A 22,944-nucleotide genomic window follows, 5' to 3' on the forward strand; every position below is an offset into this window, starting at 1 on the left:
TCTCTATAAACATGGAATTATCTACATTGCTATCTCTATAAATATAGAAATATCTACACCGCCATGTCTATGAACATGGAAATATTTACACCGCCATCTGCATAAACATGGAAATATCTTCACCACCATCTGTATAAACATGGAAATATCTCCACCGCCATCTGTATAAACATAGAAATATCTACAAAGCCATCTGTAGAAAGATGGAAATGTCTACATCTAGATCTGAAAAAAGATGGAAATATCTACACCGCTACCTGTATAAACATGGAAATATCTACACGGCTATCTGTATAAACATGGAAATAACTACACCAAGATCTGTATAAACATGGACATATCTACAACGCTATCTGTATAAACATGGAAACATCTACATAGCTATCGGTATAAACATGGAAATAGCTACAACGCTATCTGTATAAATATGGAAATATCTCCACCGCTATCTCTATAAACATGGAAATGCCTACACAGCTAACTCTATAAACATGGAAATATGTACACGGATATCACTATAAACATGGAAATGTCTCCACCGCTATCTGTATAAACATGGAAACATCTACACCGCCATTTGTATAAACATGGAAATATCTACACCGCTATCTGTATAAACATGCAATTATCTACAACGCTATCTGTGTAAACATGGAAATATCTCCACCGCTATCTGTGTAAACACGGAAATATCTACACCGCTATGTGTGTAAAGATGGAAATATCTACACCGCAATCTGTGCAAAGATGGAAATATCTAAACCTCTATCTGTGTAAAGATGGAAATTTCTACACCGCAATCAGTATAAACATGGAAATATCTACATCGCCATCTCTATAAACATGGAAATATCTACACAGGCATCAGAATAAACAAGGAAATATCTACACCGCTATCTGTATAAATATGGAAATATCTACACCGCTATCACTATAAACGTGGAAATGTCTACACCGCTCTCTGTATAAACATGGAAATATCTACGTGGCTATCTGTATAAACGTGGAAATATCTACAACGCTACCTGTATAAACATGGAAATAGACACACCGCTATCTGTATAAACATGGAAATATCTACACAGCCATATGTTAAAACATCGAAATATCTACACAGTGATCTATATAAATATGGAAATATCTACACCTCCATATCTATAAACATGGAATTATCTACACTGTCATCTGTAAACTCATGGAAATATCTGCTCAGCCATCTCTATAAACATGGAAATATCTTCACCGCTATCTCTATAAACATGGAAATACCTACACCGCAATCTGTATAAACATGGAAATATCTACACCTGTATCTGTATAAACATGGAAATATTTACACCATGGTCTGAATAAACATGGAAATACCTACACAGTCATCTGTATAAACATGTAAATACATACAACACTATATGTATAAACATTGAAATATCTACACCACTATCTCCATAAAAATGGAAATGTCTTCACCGTTATCTGTATAAACATGCAAATATCTGCAATGCTATTTGTATAAGCATGGAAATACCTACAACGCTATGTGTGTAAACATGGAAATATCTACACTGCTATCAGTGTAAACATGGAAATATCTACCCCGCTATCTGTGTAAAGATGGTAATATCTACACCGCAATCTGGGCAAAGATGGAAATATCTACACCGCCATCTGTAGAAACATGGATATATCTACACCAGTATCTCTATAAACATTGAAATAACTACACAGCCATCTCTATAAACATGGAAATATCTACAAGGCCATCTGTATAAACATGGAAATATATACACTGCCATCTGAATAAACAAGGAAATATCTACACCGGTATCTGTATAAATATGGAAATAACTACACCGCTGTGTCTATAAACATGGAAATATCTACACTGCTATCGGTATAAACATGGAAATACCTACACTGCTTTCTCTGTAAAAATGGAAATATCTAAACTGCCATCTGTATAAACATGGAAATAACTACACAGTCATCTGTGTAAACATGGAAATATCTTCACCAACATCTGTATAAACATGGAAATATCTACACCACCATCTGTATAAACATGGTAATATCTAAATAACTATATGTATAAACATGCAAATATCTACACCGCTATCTTTATAAACGTGGAAATAACTACACCGTTTTGTGTATAAATGTTTAAATATCTACACCGCTATCTGTATAAACGTGGAAATACCTACTCCGCTATCTCTGTAAACGTGGAAATATCGGCACCACTTTCTGTATAAACGTGGAAATATCTACAGCGCTATCTTTGTAAATGTGTAAACATTTAAACCACTATCTGTATAAACATGGAAATATTTACACCGCTATCTGTATAAACATGGAAATATTTGCAAAGATATTTGAACGAACATGGAAGTATGTACACCGCTATCTCTATAAACATGGAAATATGTACACTGCCATCTGTATAAAGATGGAAATATCAACACCACGAGCTGTACAAACATGGAAATATCTACACCGTTATCTGTATAAACATAGAAATACCAACATCGCTATCTGTATAAACATGGAAATATCTACATGGCTATCTCTATAAACATGGAAATATCTACACCGCCATCTGCATAAACATGGAAGCAGCTGCACTCATCTGTATAAACATGGAAATGTCTACACGGCTTTCTTTATAAACATGGAAATATCTACACAGCCATCTCTATAACCATGGAAATATCTACACCACTAACTGTATAAACATGGAAATAGCCACACCGCTATCTGTGTAAACATGGAAATATCTATACCGCCATCTGTAAAAACATGGAAATATCTTCACCAACATCTGTATAAACATGGAAATATCTACACCACCATCTGTATAAACATCGAAATATCTACAAAGCTATCTGTATAAATATGCAAATATATACAACGCTATCTCTATAAACGTGGAAATATCTACACCGCTATATGCATAAACTTTTAAATATCTACACTGAAATCTGCATAAACGTGGAAATATATACACCGTTATCTCTGTAAACGTGGAAATATCTGCACAAATTTCTGTGTTAACGTGGAAATATGTACACCGCTGTCTCTATAATCATGGAAATATCAACACCACCATCAGTATAATCATGGAAATATATATACTGCCATCTGTATAAACATGGAAATATCTACACCGCCATCTGTAAAAACATGGAAATATCTACACAGACATCTGTATAAACATGGAAATATCTTCACGTCCTTCAGTATAAACTTGGAAATATCTACACTGCCATCTGTATACCCATGGAAAAATCTACACAGCCATCAGTATAAACATGGAAATATCTATACCGCTATCTCTGTAAACGTGGAAATTTCTAAACCGCTATCTGTATAAACTTGGAAATATCTACACCACTATCTGTATAAACATGGAAATATCAACACGGCTATCTGTATAAACTTGGAAATATCTACACCGCTATCTGTATAAACATGAAAATATCTACACCGCCAAATGTATAAACATGGAAATATCTCCACCGCTATCTGAATATACATGGAAATAACTCCACCGCCATTTGAATAAACATGGAAATATCAACACCACTATCTGTATAGGCATGGAAATATATACACCACTATCTGTATAAGCATGGAAATATCTACAACGCTATCTGTATAAACATGAAAATATTTACACCGCTATCTGTATAAACATGGAAATATCTACAACGCCATATGTATAAAAATGGAAATATTTACACAGTCATCTCTATAAACATTTAAGTATCTACAACACCATCTCTGTAAACATGGAAATGTCTACACAGCCATCTGTATTCACCTGCAAATATCTACAAAGCCATCTGTATAAACATGGAAATATATACACCGCTATCTCTATACACATGGAAATACCTACACCTCTATCTCTATAAACATGGAAATATCTACACGGCCATCTCTATAAACATGGAAGTATCTACACCACCATCTCTATAAACACGAAAGTATCTACAGCGCCATCTCCATTAACATGGAACTATCTATACCACTGTCTGAGTAAACGTGGAAATATCTACACCGCTATCTGTATAAACGTGGAAATATCAAGACCGCTCTCTGTATAAACATGGAAATATCTACACCGCCATCTGTATAAACATGGAAATATCTAAACCAGTGTCTCTATTAACATGGAAATACCTACACCACCATCTCTATAAACATGGAATTATCTACATTGCTATCTCTATAAATATAGAAATATCTACACCGCCATGTCTATGAACATGGAAATATTTACACCGCCATCTGCATAAACATGGAAATATCTTCACCACCATCTGTATAAACATGGAAATATCTCCACCGCCATCTGTATAAACATAGAAATATCTACAAAGCCATCTGTAGAAAGATGGAAATGTCTACATCTAGATCTGAAAAAAGATGGAAATATCTACACCGCTACCTGTATAAACATGGAAATATCTACACGGCTATCTGTATAAACATGGAAATAACTACACCAAGATCTGTATAAACATGGACATATCTACAACGCTATCTGTATAAACATGGAAACATCTACATAGCTATCGGTATAAACATGGAAATAGCTACAACGCTATCTGTATAAATATGGAAATATCTCCACCGCTATCTCTATAAACATGGAAATGCCTACACAGCTAACTCTATAAACATGGAAATATGTACACGGATATCACTATAAACATGGAAATGTCTCCACCGCTATCTGTATAAACATGGAAACATCTACACCGCCATTTGTATAAACATGGAAATATCTACACCGCTATCTGTATAAACATGCAATTATCTACAACGCTATCTGTGTAAACATGGAAATATCTCCACCGCTATCTGTGTAAACACGGAAATATCTACACCGCTATGTGTGTAAAGATGGAAATATCTACACCGCAATCTGTGCAAAGATGGAAATATCTAAACCTCTATCTGTGTAAAGATGGAAATTTCTACACCGCAATCAGTATAAACATGAAAATATCTACATCGCCATCTCTATAAACATGGAAATATCTACACAGGCATCAGAATAAACAAGGAAATATCTACACCGCTATCTGTATAAATATGGAAATATCTACACCGCTATCACTATAAACGTGGAAATGTCTACACCGCTCTCTGTATAAACATGGAAATATCTACGTGGCTATCTGTATAAACGTGGAAATATCTACAACGCTACCTGTATAAACATGGAAATAGACACACCGCTATCTGTATAAACATGGAAATATCTACACAGCCATGTGTTAAAACATCGAAATATCTACACAGTGATCTATATAAATATGGAAATATCTACACCTCCATATCTATAAACATGGAATTATCTACACTGTCATCTGTAAACTCATGGAAATATCTGCTCAGCCATCTCTATAAACATGGAAATATCTTCACCGCTATCTCTATAAACATGGAAATACCTACACCGCAATCTGTATAAACATGGAAATATCTACACCTGTATCTGTATAAACATGGAAATATTTACACCATGGTCTGAATAAACATGGAAATACCTACACAGTCATCTGTATAAACATGTAAATACATACAACACTATATGTATAAACATTGAAATATCTACACCACTATCTCCATAAAAATGGAAATGTCTTCACCGTTATCTGTATAAACATGCAAATATCTGCAATGCTATTTGTATAAGCATGGAAATACCTACAACGCTATGTGTGTAAACATGGAAATATCTACACTGCTATCAGTGTAAACATGGAAATATCTACCCCGCTATCTGTGTAAAGATGGTAATATCTACACCGCAATCTGGGCAAAGATGGAAATATCTACACCGCCATCTGTAGAAACATGGATATATCTACACCAGTATCTCTATAAACATTGAAATAACTACACAGCCATCTCTATAAACATGGAAATATCTACAAGGCCATCTGTATAAACATGGAAATATATACACCGCCATCTGAATAAACAAGGAAATATCTACACCGGTATCTGTATAAATATGGAAATAACTACACCGCTGTGTCTATAAACATGGAAATATCTACACTGCTATCGGTATAAACATGGAAATACCTACACTGCTTTCTCTGTAAAAATGGAAATATCTAAACTGCCATCTGTATAAACATGGAAATAACTACACAGTCATCTGTGTAAACATGGAAATATCTTCACCAACATCTGTATAAACATGGAAATATCTACACCACCATCTGTATAAACATGGTAATATCTAAATAACTATATGTATAAACATGCAAATATCTACACCGCTATCTTTATAAACGTGGAAATAACTACACCGTTTTGTGTATAAATGTTTAAATATCTACACCGCTATCTGTATAAACGTGGAAATACCTACTCCGCTATCTCTGTAAACGTGGAAATATCGGCACCACTTTCTGTATAAACGTGGAAATATCTACAGCGCTATCTTTGTAAATGTGTAAACATTTAAACCACTATCTGTATAAACATGGAAATATTTACACCGCTATCTGTATAAACATGGAAATATTTGCAAAGATATTTGAACGAACATGGAAGTATGTACACCGCTATCTCTATAAACATGGAAATATGTACACTGCCATCTGTATAAAGATGGAAATATCAACACCACGAGCTGTACAAACATGGAAATATCTACACCGTTATCTGTATAAACATAGAAATACCAACATCGCTATCTGTATAAACATGGAAATATCTACAATTATATGTGTATAAACATGGAAATATTAACTCCTCCATCAGTATAATCATGGAAATATCCATACTGCCATCTGTATAAAAATGGAAATGTCTACACCGCCATCTGTAAAAACATGGAAATATCTACACAGTCATCTATATAAACATGGAAATATCTACACCTCCATTAGTATAAGCTTGGAAATATCTACACTGCCATCTGTCTACACATGGAATAATCTACACAGCCATCCGTATAAGCATGGAAATATCTATAACACTATTTCTGTAAACGTGGAAATATCTAAACCACTATCTGTATAAACCTGGATATATCTACACGACAATCTGTATAAACATGAAAATATCTACAGTGCCAACTGCATAAACATGGAAATATCTCCACCGCTATCTGAATAAACATGGAAATACCTCCACCGCTATCTGTATAAACATGGAAATATCTACACCACTATCTGTATAAACATGGAAATATCTACACCACTATCTGTATAAGCATGGAAATAGCTACACCGCTATCCATATAAGCATGGAAATATCTACAACGCTATCTGTGTAAACATGGAAATATCTACACAGCTATCTGTGTAAACATGGAAATATCTTCACAGCTATCTATGTAAAGATGGAAATATCTACAACGCTATATCTATAAACATGGAAATATCTACACAGCCTTCTGTAAAAACATGGAAGTATCTACACAGTCATCTGTATAAACATGGAAATATCCACACCTCCATCTGTGTAAACATGGAAATATCTACACTGCCATCTGTATACCAATGGAAATATCCACACCGCCATCTCTATAAACATGAAAATAACACCACAGCTATCTCTATAAACAGGGAAATATCTACACGGCTATCTTTATAAACATGGAAATAGCCACACCGCTATCTGTATAAACTTGGAAATATCTACACCGCCATCTGAATAAACATGGAAATATCTACACTGCTATCTGTATAAATATGGAAATACCTACACCGCTATCTCTATAAACATGGAAATAACTACACCGCTATCTGTATAAACATGGAAAATCTACACCGCTATCTCCATAAACATGGAAATATCTACACCGCTATCTGCATAAACTTGGAAATGTCTACAGGGCCATCTGTATACACATGGAAATATCTACACCTCCATCTGTAAAAACATGGAAATATCTACAGAGTCATCTGTAGAAACATGGAAATATCTACACCTCCATCTGTATGGACATGGAAATATCTACACAGCCATCTGTATGCACGTGGAAATATCAACAAAGACATCAGTATAAACATGGAAATATCTACACCGCCATCCGTATAAACATAGAAATTCCTACATGGTCATCTGTATAAACATGGAAATACTTACCACACTATCTGTATAAACATGGAAATGTCTACACTGTGATCTGTATAAACATGGAAATATCTACACCGGTATCTGTATAAACAAGGAAATATCTACACCGCTATCTCTATAAACATGGAAATACCTAGACAGTCATCTGTATAAACATGGAAATACCTACACCACTATCTGTATAAAAATGGAAATATCTACACCTCTATCTGTATAAACATAGAAATATCTACATCGATATATGTGTAAACATGGAAATATCTCGACCGCTATCTCTATAAACATGGAAATATCTCTGCTGCTATCTCTATAAACATGGAAATATCAACACTGCTACCTTTATAAACATGGAAATATCTACACCACTATCTGTATAAACATAGAAATATCTACACCGCCATCTGTATAAACATGGAAACAGCCACACCGCTATCTGTATAAACATGGAAATAACTTAATCGCCATCTGAATAAACATGGAAATAACTACACCGCTATCTGTACAAACATGGAAATATCTACATCGCTATCTCTATAAACATGGAAATAGCCACACCGCTATCTGTATCAACATGGAAATATTTACACCGCTGTCTGTAAAAACATGCAAATACCTACACAGTCATGTGTATAAACATGGAAATGTCTACATCACTATCCATATAAACATGGAAATATCTACACTGCGATCTGTATAAACAGCGAAATATCTACACAGCCATCTATGTAAACATGGAAATATCTACATCGCTATCTGTATAAACATGGAAATAGCCACACCGTTTTCTGTATAAACATGGAAACATCTACACCGCCATCTGTAAAAACATGGAAATATCTACACAGTCATCTGTGTAAACATGGAAATATCTACACCTCCATCTGTATAAACATGGAAATATCTACACTGCCATCTGTATACACCTGGAAAATATCTACACAGCCATCTGTATAAACATGTAAATATCTACACCGCTATCTGTATAAACATGGAAATATCTACATCGCTATCTGTATAAACATGGAAATATCTACACTGCCATCTGTATAAACATGGAAGTAGCCACACCGCTATGTGTATAAATATGGAAATATATACACCACCATGTGAGTAAACATGGAAATATCTACACGGCTATCTGCAAAAATATGGAAATATGTACACCGCTATCTCTATAAACATGGAAATATCTACACAGCTATCTGTATAAACATGAAAATATCTACACCGCAATCTCTATAAACATGGAAATCTCTCCACCGTCATCTGTATAAACATGGAAATATATACACAGTCATCTGTATAAACATAGAAATAACTACACGGCTATATGTATTAATATGGAAATATCTACACCACTATCTCTATAAACATGGATATATCTACACAGCTATCTGTATAAACATGGAAATACCTACACCGCAATATCTATAAACATGGAAATATCTCCACCGTCATCTGTATAAACATGGAAATATATACACAGTCATCTGTATAATCATGGAAATAACTACACCGCTAACTGTATAAACACGGAAATATCTACACCGCTATCTGAATAAACATGGAAATATCTTCACCGCTATCAGTATAAATATGGAAATATATACACCGCTATCTTTATAAATATGAAAATGTCTACACCGCTATCTGTATAAACATGGAAATATCTCCACCGCAATCTGTATAAACATGGAAATACCTCCACCGCTATCTGTATAAACCTGGAAATATCTACACTGCTATCTGTATAAACATGGAAATATTTACATCGCTATCTCTATAAACATGGAAATAGTCACACCGCTATCTGTATAAACATAGAAATATCTACACCGCCATCTGTAAAAACATGGAAATATCTACACAGTCATCTGTAGAAACATGGAAATATCTACACCTCCATCTGTATAAACATGGAAATATCTAAACTGCCATCTGTATACACATGGAAATATCAACACAGCCATCTGTATAAACATGGAAATATCTACACCGCTATGTGTATAAACATGTAAATACCTACAATGCTGTCTGTATAAACATGGAAATATCTACACCGCTATCTGTATAAACATGGAAATACCTCCACCGCTATCTGTATAAACCTGGAAATATCTACACTGCTATCTGTATAAACATGGAAATATTTACATCGCTATCTCTATAAACATGGAAATAGTCACACCGCTATCTGTATAAACATAGAGATATCTACACCGCCATCTGTAAAAACCTGGAAATATCTACACAGTCATCTGTAGAAACATGGAAATATCTACACCTCCATCTGTATAAACATGGAAATATCTAAACTGCCATCTGTATACACATGGAAATATCAACACAGCCATCTGTATAAACATGGGAATATCTACACCGCTATGTGTATAAACATGTAAATACCTGCAATGCTGTCTGTATAAACATGGAAATATCTACACCGCTATCTGTATAAACATGGAAATATCTACACAGCAATCTGTATAAACTTGGAAATATCTACACCGCCACCTGTATAAACATAGAAATACCAACACAGTCATCTGTATAATCATGGAAATATCTACACCACTATCCGTATAAACATGGAAATACCTACACTGCGATCTGTATAAACATGGAAATATCTACACAGCCATCTCTATAAACATGGAAATATCTATATCAATATCTATATAAACATGGAAATAGCCACAACGTTTTCTTTATAAATACGGAAATATCTACACCACCATCTGTAAAAACATGGAAATATCTACACAGTCATATGTAGAAACATGGAAGTATCTACACCTCCATCTGTATAAACATGGGAATATCTACACTGCCATCTGCATACACATGGAAATATCTACACAGCAATATGTATAAACATGGAAATATCTTCACGAATATCTCTATAAACATGGAAATACCTACCCTGCTATCTGTATAAACATGGACATCTCTACACCACTATCTGTATAAACATGGAAATATCTACACCGCTATCTGTATAAACTTGGAAATATGTACACCGCCATCTCTATAAACATGGAAATATCCCGAATGCTATCTGAATAAACATGGAAATATCTACAACGCTATCTGTATATACATGGAAATATCTGTGCCACTATTTGTATAAACATGAAAATATCTACGTCGCTATCTGTATTAACATGGAAATATCAACACTGCCATCAGTATAAACATGGAAATAGCCACACCGCTATCTGTATAAACATGGAAATATCTACAACGGCATCTGAATAAACATGGATATATCTACACAGCTATCTGTATAAATATGGTAAAAGCTACTCCGCTATCTCTATAAACATGGAAATGTCTACACTGCTATCTGTATAAACATGGAAATATCTACATGGCTATTTCTATAAACATGGAAATATCTACACCGCCATATGTATATATTTGGAAATGCCTACACTGCTAGCTGTATAAACATTGAAATGTCTACACCGCTTTCTGTTTAAACATGGAAATATCTACATGGCTATCACTATAAACATGGAAATATCTACACCGCCATCTATATATACATGGAAATACCTACACAGTCATCTGTATAAACATGGAAATACCTACACCACTATCTATATAAACATGGAAATATCTCGAACGCTATCTCTATAAACATGGAAATATCTCCACCGCTATCTCTATAAACATGGAAATATCTACACCGCTATCTTTATAAACATGGAAATATCTACACCACTATCTGTATAAACATGGAAATATCTACACTGCCATCTGTATAAACATGGAACAGCCACACCGTTATCTGTATAAACATAGAAATATCTACACTGCCATCTGAATAAACATGGAAATATCTACACCGCTATCTCTATAAATATGGAAATATCTACACCGCTATCAGCATAAACTTGGAAATATCTTCTCCGCCATCTGTATAAACATGGAAATACCTCCACCGCTATCTGTATAAACATGGAAATATCTCCACCGTTATCTGTATATGCATGGAAATAACTACACCGCTATCTGTATAAACATGGAAATATCTACATGGCTATCTCTATAAACATGGAAATAGTCACACCGCTATCTGTATAAACATAGAAATAACTACACCGCCATCTGTAAAAACATGGAAATATGTACACAGTCATCTGTAGAAACATGGAAATATCTACACCTCCATCTCTGTAAACGTGGAAATATCTACACTGCCATCTGTATACACATGGAAATATCAACACAGCCATCTCTTTAAACATGGAAATATCTACACTGCTATCTGTATAAACATGTAAATACCTACACCGCTGTCTGTATAAACATGGAAATATCTACACCGCTATCTGTATAAACATGGAAATATCTTCACCGCTATCTGTATAAACTTGGAAATATGTACACCGCCATCTGTATAAACTTTGAAATACCTACACAGTCATCTGAATCAACATGGAAATATCTACACAACTCTCCGTATAAACATGGAAATATCTACACTGCGATCTGTATAAACATGGAAATATCTACACAGCCATCTCTATAAACATGGAAATATCTATATCGCTATCTGTATAAACATGGAAATAGCCACACCGTTTTCTGTATAAACATGGAAATATCTACACCGTAGTCTGTAAATACATGGAAATATCAACACTGTCATCTGTGTAAACCTGGAAATATCTACACCTCCATCTGTATAAACCTGGAAATATCTACACTGCCATCTGAATACACATGGAAATATCTATACAGACATCTGTATAAACATGGAAATATCTACACCAATATCTGTATAAACATGGAAATAACTACACTGCCATCAGTAAAAACATGGAAGTAGCCACACCGCTATCTGTATAAACATGGAAATATATACACCACCATGGGAATAAACATGGAAATATCTACACGGCTATCTGTATAAATATGGAAATATCTGCACCGCTATCTCTATAAACATGGAAGTATCTACACCGACATCTGTATGAACTTGGAAATATCTACACCACTATCTTTATAAATATGGAAATGTCTACACCGCTATCTGTATAAACATGGAAATATGAACAACACTGTCTGTATAAACATGGAAATATCTCCACCGCTATCTGTATAAACATGGAAATATCTAAACCGCTATCAGTATAAACATGGAAATATCTACACCGCTATCTGTATAAACGTGGAAATATCTACACCGCTATATGTATAAACGTGGCAATATCTACACCGCTATCTCTATAAACTTGGAAATATCTACATCGCTATGTGTATAAACGTGGAAATACATACACCACTTTCTGTATAAATGTGGAAATATCTACATTGTTATCTCTGTAAATGTGTAAACATTTAAACCGTTATCTGTGTAAACATGGAAATATTTACACCGCTATCTCTATAAACATGGAAATATTTACAACGCTATATGTAAAAACATGGAAATATGTACACCGCTATCTCTATAAACATGGAAATATCTACAATGCCATCTGTATAAAGATGGAAATATCAACACCGCAAGCTGTATAAACCTGGAAATATCTACACCGCTACCTGTATAAACATGGAAATACCAACACCGCTATCTCTATAAACATGGAAATATCTACAACGCTATCTGTATAAACATGGAAATATCAACACAGCCATCTGTATAATCATGGAAATATCCACACCGCCATCTGTAAAAACATGGAAATATCTACACAATCATCTGTATAAACGTGGAATTATCTACACCTCCATCAGTATAAACATGGAAATATCTACACTGCCATCTGTATACACATGGAAATATCTACACACCCATCAATATAAACATGGAAATATATACACTGCTATCTCTGTAAACGTGGAAATATCTAAACCGCTATCTGTGTAAACTTGGAAATATCTACATCGCTCTCTGTGTAAAAATGGAAATATCTCTACCGCAATCTGAATAAACATGGAGATATCTACACCGCTATCTGTATAAACTTGGAAATATCAACATCGCTATCTGTATAAACATGGAAATATCTCCACCGCTATCTGTATAAACATGGAAATATCTACACCGCTATCTTTATAAACATGGAAATATCTACACCGCAATCTGTATAAACATGGAAATACCTACAACACTATCTGTGTAAAGATAGATGTATCTACACAGCTGTCTGTGTAAACATGCAAATATGCCCACTGCTATCTGTCAGAAGATGGAAATATCTACACCTCCATCTCTGTAAACATGGAAATACCTACACCGCTATCTGTATAAACATAGAAATATCTACACCGCCATCTGTAAAAACATGGAAATATCTACACAGTCATCTGTAGAAACATGGAAATATCTACACCTCCATCTGTATAAACATGGAACTATCTACACCGAAATCTGTATTAACATCAAATATCTCCACCGCCATATCTATAAACATGGAAATACCTACACAGTCTTCTGTATAAACATGGAAATACCTACATCAGTATCTGTATAAACATGGAAATATCTTCACTGCCATCTGCATAAACATGGAATTATCTACACAGCCATCTCTATAAACATGGAAATATCTACACCGCTATCAGTATAAACATGGAAATATCTACATCGTTATCTGTATAAACATGGAAATATCTCGACCGCTATCTCTATAAATATGGAAATATCTCCACCGCTATCTCTATTAACATGGAAATATCTACAACGTTATTTTTATAAACACGGAAATATCTACACCACTATCTGTGTAAACATGGAGATATCTACGCTGCCATCTGTATAAACATGGAAGAGCCACACCGCTATCTGTATAAACTAGGAAATATCTACACCGCCATCTGAATAAACATGGAAATAATTACACCGCTATCTCTATAAATATGGAAATATCTACACCGCTATCTGCATATACATGGAAATATCTACAACGCAAAGTTTACAAACATGGAATATCTCCACCGCTATCTGTATAAACATGGAAATATCTCCACCGCTATCTGTATAAACAAGGAAATATCTACACTGCTATCTCTATAAACATGGAAATATCTACATTGCTATCTCTATAAACATGGAAATAGCCACAACGCTATCTGTATAAACATGGAAATATCTACACCGCCATCTGTAAAAACATGGAAATATCTACAGAGTCATCTGTAGAAACATGGAAATATCTAAACCTCCATCTGTGTCAACATGGAATTATCTGCACTGCCATCTGTATACACATGAAAATATCAACACAGCCATCTGTATAAACATGGAAGTACCTACACCACTATCTGTATAAACATGGAAATACCTACACAGTCATCTGTATAAACATGGAAATATCTACACCTCCATCTGTATAAACATGGAAATATCTCCACCGCTATCTGTATAAATATGGAAATATCTACACCACTATCTGTATAAACATGGAAATACCTACAACGATATCTGTATAAACATGTAAATATCTTCACCACTATCTGTATAAACATGGAAATATCTACACCGCTATCTGAATAAACATGGATATATCTACAGCGCTATCAGCATAAATATGGAAATACATACACCGCTATCTCTATAAAAGTGGAAATGTCTACACCGCTATCTGTATGAACATGGAAATATCTACATGGCTATCTCAATAAACATGGAAATATCTACACCGCCATCTGTATAAATTTGGAAATTCCTACACTGCTATGTCTATAAACATTGAAATGTCTACACCGCTCTCTGTTTAAACATGGAAATATCTACATGGCTATCTCTATAAACATGGAAATATCTCCACCGCCATATCTATAAACATGAAAATACCTACACAGTCATCTGTATAAACATGGAAATATCTACACCGCTATCAGTATAAACATGAAAATATCTACAACGCTATCTGTATAAATATGGAAATGTCTACACCGCTATCTCTATAAACATGGAAATGTCTACACGGCTGTCTGTATAAACATGGAAATATCTACATGGGTATATCTATACACATGGAAATATCTACACCGCCATGTGTAAAAACATGGAAATATCAACACAGTCATCTGTAGAAACAAGGAAGAATCTACACCTCCATCTCTATAAACATGGAAATATCTACACAGCTCTCTGTATACACATGGAAATATCTACACCGCAATCTCTATAAACATAGAAATATCTCCACCGTCATCTGTATAAACATGGAAATATATACACAGTCATCTGTATAAACATGGAAATAACTACACAACCATCTGTATAAACATGGAAATACCTACACGGATTTCTGTATAAACATAGAAATATCTACGCTGCCATCTGTAGAAAGATGGAAATGTCAACACCGCAATCTGTATAAACATGGCAATATCTACACCGCTACTTGTATAAACATGGAAATATCTACACCGCTATCTATATAAGCATGGAAATATCTACAAGACGATCTGTATAAACATGGAAATAACTACACCGCTTTCTGTATAAACATGGAAACGTCTACACGGCTATCTGTATAAACATGGAAATACCTTCACTGCTATCTGTATAAATATGGAAATATCTACACTGCTATCTCTATAAACATAGAAATGTCTACACAGCTATCTGTATAAACATGGAAATATCTACATGGCGATCTATATAAACTTGGAAATATCTCCACCGCTATCTGAATAAACATGGAAACATCTATACCATTATCTGTATAAAAATGGAAATATCTACACCACTATCTGTATAAACATGCAAATATCTACAACGCTATCTGTGCAAACATAGAAATATCTACACCACTATCAGTGTAAACATGGAAATATCTACAGCGCTATCTGTGTAAAGATGTAAATAACTACACCGCAATCTGTGCAATAATGGAAATATCTTCACTGCTATCTGTGTAAACATGGTAATAGCTACACCGCTATCTGTATAAACATGGAAATATCTACACCTCCATCTGTATAAACATGGAAATATATACAGCGCCATCTGTATAAACATGGAAATATCTACACTACCATCTGTATAAACAAGGAAATATCTACAAAGCTATCTGTATAAACATGCAAATATCTACACCGCTACCTATATAAACGTGGAAATATCTACACCGCTATATGTATAAACGTGGAAATATCTACACCGCTATCAGTATAAACGTGAAAATATCTACACCGCTATCTCTATAAACGTGGAAATATGTACACCGCTATGTGTATAAACGTGGAAATATCTACACCGCTATATCTATAAACTTGGAAATATCTACATCGCTATGTGTATAATCGTGGAAATACCTACACCACTTTCTGTATAAACATGGAAATATCTACACTGCTATCTCTGTAAATGTGTAAACATTTAAACCGTTATCTGTATAAACATGGAAATATTTACACCGCTATCTCTATAAACATGGAACTATTTACAATGCTATATGTAGAAATATGGAAATATGTACACCGCTATCTCTATAAACATGGAAATATCTACAATGCCATCTGTATAAAGATGGAAATATCAACACCGCAAGCTGTATAAACCTGGAAATATCTACAACGCTTCCTGTATAAACATGGAAATACCAACACCGCTATCTCTATAAACATGGAAATATCTACACCGCTATCGGTATAAACATGAAAATATCTACAACGCTATCTGTATAAATATGGAAATGTCTACACCGCTATCTGTATAAACATGGAAATGTCTACACGGCTGTCTGTATAAACATGGAAATATCTACATGGGTATCTCTATACACATGGAAATATCTACACCGCCATGTGTAAAAACATGGAAATATCTACACAGTCATCTGTAGAAACAAGGAAGTATCTACACGTCCATCTGTATAAACATGGAAATATCCACACAGCTCTCTGTATACACATGGAAATATCTACACCGCAATCTCTATAAACATAGAAATATATCCACCGTCATCTGTATAAACATGGAAATAAATACTCAGTCATCTGTATAAATATGGAAATACCTACACAACCATCTGTATAAACATGGAAATACCTACACGGCTTTCTGTATAAACATAGAAATATCTACACTGCCATCTGTAGAAAGTTGGAAATGTCAACACCGCAATCTGTATAAACATGGCAATATCTACACCGCTACCTGTATAAACATGGAAATATCTACACCGCTATCTATATAAACATGGAAATATCTACACCAAGATCTGTATAAACATGGAAATATCTACACTGCTTTCTGTATAAACATGGAAACGTCTACACGGCTATCTGTATAAACATGGAAATACCTTCACTGCTATCTGTATAAATATGGAAATATCTACACTGCTATCTCTATAAACATAGAATTGTCTACACAGCTATCTGTATAAACATGGAAATATCTACATGGCGATCTATATAAACTTGGAAATATCTCCACCGCTATCTGAATAAACATGGAAACATCTACACCATTTTCTGTATAAACATGGAAATAACTACACCGCTATCTGTATAAACATGCAAATATCTACAATGCTATCTGTGCAAACATAGAAATATCTACACCACTCTCAGTGTAAATATGGAAATATCTACACCGCTATCTGTGTAAAGATGTAAATAACTACACCCCAATCTGTGCAAAGTTGGAAATATCTACACTGCTATCTGTGTAAACATGGTAATAGCTACACCGCTATCTGTATAAACATGGAAATATCTACACCTCCATCTGTATAAACATGGAAATACCTACACTTCCATCTGTATAAACATGGAAATATATACAGCGACATCTGTATAAACATGGAAATATTTACACGACCATCTGTATAATCAAGGAAATATCTACAAAGCTATCTGTATAAACATGCAAATATCTACACCGCTATCTATATAAACGTGGAAATATCTACACCGCTATCGGTATAAACATGAAAATATCTACAACGCTATCTGTATAAATATGGAAATGTCTACACCGCTATCTGTATAAACATGGAAATGTCTACACGGCTGTCTGTATAAACATGGAAATATCTACATGGGTATCTCTATACACATGGAAATATCTACACCGCCATGTGTAAAAACATGGAAATATCTACACAGTCATCTGTAGAAACAAGGAAGTATCTACACCTCCATCTGTATAAACATGGAAATATCCACACAGCTCTCTGTATACACATGGAAATATCTACACCGCAATCTCTATAAACATAGAAATATATCCACCGTCATCTGTATAAACATGGAAATAAATACTCAGTCATCTGTATAAATATGGAAATACCTACACAACCATCTGTATAAACATGGAAATACCTACACGGCTTTCTGTATAAACATAGAAATATCTACACTGCCATCTGTAGAAAGTTGGAAATGTCAACACCGCAATCTGTATAAACATGGCAATATCTACACCGCTACCTGTATAAACATGGAAATATCTACACCGCTATCTATATAAACATGGAAATATCTACACCAAGATCTGTATAAACATGGAAATATCTACACTGCTTTCTGTATAAACATGGAAACGTCTACACGGCTATCTGTATAAACATGGAAATACCTTCACTGCTATCTGTATAAATATGGAAATATCTACACTGCTATCTCTATAAACATAGAATTGTCTACACAGCTATCTGTATAAACATGGAAATATCTACATGGCGATCTATATAAACTTGGAAATATCTCCACCGCTATCTGAATAAACATGGAAACATCTACACCATTTTCTGTATAAACATGGAAATAACTACACCGCTATCTGTATAAACATGCAAATATCTACAATGCTATCTGTGCAAACATAGAAATATCTACACCACTCTCAGTGTAAATATGGAAATATCTACACCGCTATCTGTGTAAAGATGTAAATAACTACACCCCAATCTGTGCAAAGTTGGAAATATCTACACTGCTATCTGTGTAAACATGGTAATAGCTACACCGCTATCTGTATAAACATGGAAATATCTACACCTCCATCTGTATAAACATGGAAATAACTACACCGCTATCTGTGTAAAGATGTAAATAACTACACCCCAATCTGTGCAAAGTTGGAAATATCTACACTGCTATCTGTGTAAACATGGTAATAGCTACACCGCTATCTGTATAAACATGGAAATATCTACACCTCCATCTGTATAAACATGGAAATACCTACACCTCCATCTGTATAAACATGGAAATATATACAGCGACATCTGTATAAACATGGAAATACTTACACGACCATCTGTATAATCAAGGAAATATCTACAAAGCTATCTGTATAAACATGCAAATATCTACACCGCTATCTATATAAACGTGGAAATATCTACACCGCTATATGTATAAACGTGGAAATATCTACACCGCTATCTGTATAAACGTGGAAATATTTACACCGCTATCTCTATAAACGTGGAAATATGTCCACCGCTATCTGCATAAACGTGGAAATATCTACACCGCTTAATCTATAAACTTGAAAATATGTACATCGATATGTGTATAAACGTGGAAATACATACACCACTTTCTGTATAAACGTGGAAATATATTCACTGCTATCTCTGTAAATGTGTAAAGATTTAAACCGTTATCTGTATAAACATGGAAATATCTACACCGCTAGCTCTATAAACATGAAAATACTTACACCATCATCTCTATAAACATGGAGATATTTACACCGCTATCTCTATAAACAGAAATAACTACACCGCCATCTCTATAAACATGGAAATACCTACACCGCCATCTGAATAAACATGGAAATGTCTACACAGACATCTGTATAAACATGGAAATATCTACACTGCCGTCTGTATAAACTTGGAAATATCAACACTGACATCTGTAGAAAGATGGAAATGTCTACAAAGCGATCTGTATCAACATGGGAATTTCTACACCGCTACCTGTACAAACATGGAAATATCTACACCGCTATCTGTATCAACATGGAAATAACTACACCACAATCTGTATACACATGGAAATATGTACAATGCTATCTCTGTAAACATGGAAATATCTACACAGCTATCTGTGTAAACTTGGAAATATCTACACAGCTATCTGTGTAAACTTGGAAATAACTACACCGCTATCCGTGAAATTTGGCAATACCTACACCGCAATCTGTGCAAAGATGGAAATACCTACACCGCTATCTCTGTAAACATGGAAATATCTACACCGATATCTGTATAAACATGGAAATACCTACACTGCCATCTGTATAAACAAGGAAATATCTACACCGCCATCTGTACACACATGGAAATATCTACAAAGCCATCTGTATAAACATGGAAATATCTACACTGCCATCTCTATAAACATGGAAATATCTACACCGCTATTTGTAGAAACATGGAAATATCTACATAGCTATCTGTATAAAGAGGGATATATCTCCACCGCTATCAGTATAAACATGGAAATATCTACAACGCTATCTTTATAAACATGGAAATATCTACACCACTATCTGTATAAACATGGAAATATCTACAACGCTATCTGTGTAAACATGGAAATATCTACACAGCTATCTGTGTAAACTTTGAAATATGTACACAGCTATCTGAGTAAAAATGGAAATATCTACAGAGCAATCTGTGCAAAGATGGAAATAGCTACACTGCTATCTGTGTAAACATGGAAATATCTACACCGCTATCTGTATAAACATGGAAATATCTATACCGCAGTCTCTATAAACATAGAAATATCTCCACCGCTATCTGTATAAACATGAAAACATCTACAACGCTTTCTGTATAAACATGGACATATCTACACCGCATTCTGTATAGACATGGAAATATCTACAATGCTATGTGTGTAAACATGGAAATAACTACACAGCTATCTGTGTAAACTTGGAAATATCTACACAGCTATCTGCGTAAACATGGAAATATCTACACGGCAATCTGTGCAAAGATGGAAATAACTACACCGCTATGTCTGTAAACATGGAAATATCTACACCGCTACCTGTATAAACATGGAAATATTTACACCGCTGTCTGTATAAACAAGGAAATATCTACACCGCCATCTGTAGAAACATTGAAATATCTACACCGCAATCTGTATAAACATGGAAATACCGACACCGCTATCTGTATAAATATGGAAATATCTACACCGCTATATCTAAAAACATGGAAATAGCTACACCCCTTTCTCTATAAACATGAAAATATCTACACTGCTATCTCTATATACATGGAAATATCTACACCTTCATCTCTATAAATATGAAAATATCTACACCGCCATCTTCAGAAACACGGATGTATCTACACCGCCATCGGTATAAACATGGATATACCTACCCCACTATCTGTATAAACATGGAAACATCTTCACTGCCATCTGTATAAACATGGAAATATCTACACCGCCATCTGTATAAAGATGGAAATATCTACACCGCGAGCTGTATAAACATGGAAATATCTACACCGCTATCTGTATAAAGATGGAAATACCAACACCGCTATCTGTATAAACATGGAAATACCTACACCGCTATCTCTATAAACATGAAAATACTTACACCACCATCTCTATAAACATGGAAATATTTACACCGCTATCTCTATAAACTTAGAAGTAACTATACCGCCATCTCTATGAACATGGAAATATCTACACCGCTATGTGCATAAACATGGAAATATCTACGCAGACATCTGTATAAACATGGAAATATCTACACTGCCGTCTGTACAAACTTGGAAATATCAACACTGATATCAGTAGAAAGATGGAACTGTCTACAAAGCGATCTGTATCAACATGGGAATTTCTACACCGCTACCTGTATAA

Source organism: Pan paniscus, chromosome 5 (assembly GCF_029289425.2).
Source record: "Pan paniscus chromosome 5, NHGRI_mPanPan1-v2.0_pri, whole genome shotgun sequence".
Taxonomy (NCBI): Eukaryota; Metazoa; Chordata; class Mammalia; order Primates; family Hominidae; genus Pan; species Pan paniscus.